This window comes from Triturus cristatus, chromosome 5_1, assembly GCF_964204655.1.
Source record: "Triturus cristatus chromosome 5_1, aTriCri1.1, whole genome shotgun sequence".
NCBI classification, from domain to species: Eukaryota; Metazoa; Chordata; class Amphibia; order Caudata; family Salamandridae; genus Triturus; species Triturus cristatus.
The window spans coordinates 12932536-12937831 of record NC_140587.1 but is presented as its reverse complement, the minus strand read 5'-3'; the positions used below and the strand labels follow the sequence as shown (position 1 = coordinate 12937831).

General features: G+C 63.5%; 1 pseudogene; it reads left to right on the top strand.

Annotated features, from left to right (window-relative positions):
• Positions 1 to 167: 167 nt before the first annotated feature.
• Positions 168 to 988, top strand: LOC146829958 (28S ribosomal RNA; annotated as a pseudogene; the record flags this gene model as incomplete).
• Positions 989 to 5296: the final 4308 nt, after the last annotated feature.

Below are 5296 nucleotides of genomic sequence, written 5' to 3'. Positions count from 1 at the left end.
GGTGGTTGAAGGGGGACAGAGCCCCCTGCTCCCAGCGCGACTGTTGAGTAGGGTGGACTGTTCTCGGTGCGCCCCGTCCGCGACGTGCCACCAGGTGGGGAGGCCACGCTGGGCGCCAGGGGTATGCGGCGATGTCGGTTACTCACCCGTCCCGTCTTGAAACACGGACCAAGGAGTCTAACTCGTGCGCGAGTCGGAGGGCCGAGCGATACCCTATGGCACAATGAAGGGGGAGGGCCGGTGCGTGCTAGCGCGCCAGATGAGGTGGGATCCCGCCACACTTCCAGCGGCAGACGCACCACCGGGAGGTGGAGCATGAGTGTGCATGAAAGGATGCAAAGAATGGTGAACTATGCCTGGGCAGGGCAAAGCCAGAGGAATCTCTGGTGGAGGTCCATAGCGGTCCTGACAAATCGGTCATCCGACCTGGGTATAGGGGCGAAAGACTAATCAAACCATCTAGTAGCTGGTTCCCTTCGAAGTTTCCCTCAGGATAGCTGGCGCTCGGAGCCCCCAGTTTTATCTGGTAAGGCGAATGATTAGAGTTCTTGGGGCCGAAACGATCTCAACCTATTCTCAAACTTTAAATGGGTAAGAAGCCTGGCTCGCTGGTGTGGAGCCGGGCATGGAATGCGAGTGCCAAGTGGGACACTTTTGGTAAGCAGAACTAGTGCTGCGGGATGAACCGAATGCCGGATTAAGGCGGCCGATGCCGACGCTCATCAGACCCCAGAAAAGGTGTTGGTTGATATAGACAGCAGGACAGTGGCCATGGAAGTCGGGATCCGCTAAGGAGTGTATAACAACTCACCTGCCGAATCAACTAGCCCTGAAAATGGATGGTGCTGGAGTGTCAGGCCCATACTCGGACATCGCCGGCGCTGAGAGCCGTGGGGGCTAAGCCGCGATGAGTAGGAGGGCCACTGTGGTGCGCACTGAAGCCCGGGGCGAGGGCCTGGGTGGAGCGGCTGCAGGTGCACATCTTGGTGGTAGTAGCAAATATTCAAACGAGAACTTTAAAGGCTGAAGTGGAGAAGGGTTCCATGTGAACAGCAGTTGAACATGGGTCAGTCGGTCCTAAGAGATGGGCGAGCGCCGTTCAGAAGGGACGGGTGATGGCCTCCGTTGCCCTCGACCGATTGAAAGGGAGTCAGGTTCAGATCCCCGAACCCAGAGTGGCAGAGACGGGTGCCCTCGCCGTGTCCAGTGCGGTAACGCAAAGGATCCCGAAGAAGCCGGCGGGAGCCCCAGGGAGAGTTCTATATTCTTTGTGAATGGCAGGGCACCCTGGAATGGGTTTGCTCCGAGACTGCAAGGGCGACTGGGTACGGCACCCTCCCAGGCCATCTGGGCACTGGGTCATCCCAGGCCATCTGGTCACCTAACTGAGCGACCAGATGGCCCTGCGGGCAGGGTGACCAGATGGCCCTGTGGGCCAGGTGACCAGATGGCCCTGCGGGTCGGGTGACCAGATAGCCGGGCTAACTTCAACTTTTGTCCTTCCCCAAAGTTCTGTAAACCTCCACGTAATAGTCAAGAAAAATGGGCTTCCCGGGTAGGCCTTTGGGGTGAGGACGTTGCCTGGGCTTAACCCTCTTTGGTTCCAGCCGAGGGTCCAGGTGCTGATTACCGGGGGGTCCCCAGGGGCCCGGGGAGGCTTTCCCCAGCCTGGCTAGGGTTCTGAAGCCGGGTCCGGGCTTGGGGCTCGTGCTGCGTCCCAGGGTCCCAGGCTGCGGGAGCCCCCGTCCTGGAAGCCAGCAGAGTGTCCGGGCGCTGGTGACGGGGGTCCACCGGGGCCCGGGGATGCTCTCCCCGGCCTGGCTTGGGTTCAGAAGCTGGGACCGGGCCCAGGGCTCACGCTGCGTCCAAGCGCCCAGGCTGCGGGAGCCCCCATCCTGGAAGCCAGCCGAGGGTCCAGGCGCTGGTGACAGGGGTCCACCAGGGCCCGGGAGGCTCTCCTTGGCCTGGCTAGGGTTCAGAAGCTGGGACAGGGCCCGGGGCTTGTGCTGCATCACAGGGTGTGGGAGCACCTGCCCTGGAAGCCAGCCAAGGATCCAGGCGCTGGTGACGGGGGTCCACCAGGGCCCGGGGAGGCTCTCCCCGGCCTGGCTAAGGTTTGGAGGCTGGGACCAGGCGCGGGGCTCATTCTCCATCTGGCGGGCCCTGGGTGCGGGAGCCCCCCTATCCTGCAAGCCAGCCAACGGTCCGGGCGCTGAGGAAGAGTGTCCACCGGGCCCTGGGAGGCTCTCCTCGGCCTGGCTAGGGTCCAGAAGCTGGGACCAGGCCTGGGGTTCGTAGTGCGTCCGAGGGCCCCAGGCTGCCGGAGACCCCCTTCCTGGAAGCCAGCTGAGGGCACGGGTGCTGGTGCCGGGGGTCCACTGGGGCCCGGGGAGGCTTTCCCTGGCCTGGCTAGGGTTCGGAAGCTGGGACCGGGCCCGGGGCTCATGCTGCGTTCCAGGGTGCAGGAGCCCTGCATCCTGGAAGCCAGCCGAGGGTCCGGGTGCTGGTGATGGGGGTCCACTGGGGCCCTGGGAGGCTCTCCCCGGCCTGGCTAGAGTTCAGAAGCAGGGACCGGGCCCGGGGCTCATGCTGCGTCCCAGGGTCCCAGGCTGCGGGAGCCCCCCCTATCCTGGAAGCCAGCCGAGTATCCGGGCGCTTATGACGGGGGTCAACCGGGGATGCTCTCCGTGGCCTGGCTGGGGTTTGGAAGCTGGGACCTGGCCCAGGGCTTGTGCTGTGTCCCATTGTCCCAGACTGCAGGAGCTGGAAGAGCTCTCTTTTCTTTGCATAGGGCAGGGCACCCTGGAATGGGTTCGCTCCGAGAGAGACTGCAAGGGCGACTGGGTATGGCACCCTCCCAGGCCATCTGGGCACTGGGTCATCCCGGGCCATCTGGTCGCCTGGCTGAGTGACCAGATGGCCCTGTGGGCGGGGGGACCAGATGGCCCTGCAGGTCCTGTGACCAGATGGCCCTGCGGTCCGGTGACCAGATGGCCCTGCGGGCCGGGTGACCAGATGGCCCTGCGGGCCGGGTGATCAGATGGCCCTGTGGGCCAGGTGACCAGATGGCCGGGCTAACTCCAACTTGTGTCCTTCCCCAAAGTTCTGTAAACCTCCACGTAATAGTCGAGAAAAATGGGCCCCCCGGGCAGGCTGTCGGGGCGAGGACGTGGCCTGGGCTTAACCCTCCTTGGTTCCAGCCGAGGATCCAGGTGCTGACTACCGGGGGGTCCCAGGGGCCCGGGGAGGCTTTCCCCGGCCTGTCTAAGGTTCTGAAGCTGGGTCCGGGCCTGGGGCTCGTGCTGCGTCCCAGGGTCCCAGGGTGCGGGAGCCCCCCATCCTGGAAGCCAGCTGAGGGTCCGGGCGCTGGTGACGGGGGTCCACCGGGGCCTGGGGAGGCTCTCCTTTGGCTTGGCTAGGGTTCTGAAGCTGGGTCTGGGCCTGGGACTCGTGCTGCGCCCCAGGGTCCCAGGGTGCGGAGCCCCCCATCCTGGAAGCCAGCCGAGGGTACGGGCGCTGGGGAAGGGTGTCCACCGGGGCCCGGGAAGGCTCTCCCCGGCCTGGCTGGGGTTCGGAAGCTGGGACCGGGCCCAGGGCTTGTGCTGTGTCCCATTGTCCCAGACTGCAGGAGCTGGGAGAGCTCTCTTTTCTTTGTATAGGGCAGGGCACCCTGGAATGGGTTCGCTCCGAGAGAGACTGCAAGGGCGACTGGGTATGGCACCCTCCCAGGCCATCTGGGCACTGGGTCATCCCGGGCCATCTGGTCGCCTGGCTGAGCGACCAGATGGCCCTGCGGGCCGGGGGACCAGATGGCCCTGCAGGTCCTGTGACCAGATGGCCCTGCGGTCCGGTGACCAGATGGCCCTGCGGGCCGGGTGACCAGATGGCCCTGCGGGCCGGGTGATCAGCTGGCCCTGCGGGCCAGGTGACCAGATGGCCGGGCTAACGCCAACTTTCATCCTTCCCCAAAGTTCTGTAAACCTCCACGTAATAGTCGAGAAAAACGTGGCCTGGGCTTAACCCTCCTTGGTTCCAGCCGAGGATCCAGGTGCTGACTACCGGGGGGTCCCAGGGGCCCGGGGAGGCTTTCCCCAGCCTGGCTAGGGTTCTGAAGCTGGGTCCGGGCCTGGGGCTCGTGCTGCGTCCCAGGGTCCCAGGGTGCGGGAGCCCCCCATCCTGGAAGCCAGCTGAGGGTCCGGGCGCTGGTGACGGGGGTCCACCGGGGTCTGGGGAGGCTCTCCTTTGGCTTGGATAGGGTTCTGAAGCTGGGTCTGGGCCTGGGGCTCGTGCTGCGTCCCAGGGTCCCAGGGTGCGGAGCCCCCAATCCTGGAAGACAGCCGAGGGTACTGGCGCTGGGGAAGGGTGTCCACCGGGGCCCGGGAAGGCTCTCCCCGGCCTGGCTAGGGTTCGGAAGCTGGGACCGGGCCGGGGAGCAGGGGTGGCTGGCTTTAACCGCTATGCTGGTGGAGCGGAGGTTTCTTCACCGCCCTAGGTACTCCAAGAAGGCAAACCGGTCAGGACACTGATTACAGTTACCCTTCCCTCCAGGTCAGGAAACACCTGAACCTGGCTCCCCAACCCAGGAACGGTTGCCTTCGGTCAGACAATTGCCCGGCGAACCAGGAAATCCTGGGGAGTACATATACCCCCCAAGGGTGACACATAACTAATGTATTGTGTGACAGTCTGCCTGGCGCAGAGCTCACAACCTCCTGTCCCTCTGACAGTGCATGAAGATGCCCCAGGACAGAAGTGATGTCACTATGGTCAATCATTGGTGACTCAGCCCTTCTGGCTGGCCCATGACCCAATGGTTCTTCCACTGGGGACTCTTCCCCCCTCTCACCCCTCAATCTGGACTTCCGCATTCTCCACTTAGGAGTGGCACTGCCAGACACCAGTGCCACTGGTCACTGGCTAGTGACCCAGACTCTGTCCTCTCTGCTTTCAGGTTCTTCCCATCCAAGATCCAGGCTTGGATCTCCCCGGACACTTTTCTTCTCCACGGCAGCAGGACTTTTCCACGGATCGCTATTAAAAACGACGACGATTCCAGACGCCAAAAGACGCATATGCACTCGGCTTCCCTGGGTGAGGTAACACGAGTACTCCGGTGCTCCACTGGTTTTGGCCCTCGAACACCCTAAGTTTCAAGGGGTTTGCTCCAAGTCCTCTCCGAAGTGTCCTTAATCTTTAATTTTCCAACCGCGACTTTCCCCATAGAAGATAACGGCAATTCCCGGCTGTGTTCCTACCCTGCACGCGTCCCCCATGGGTCCCTTGTGTCACTACCTTG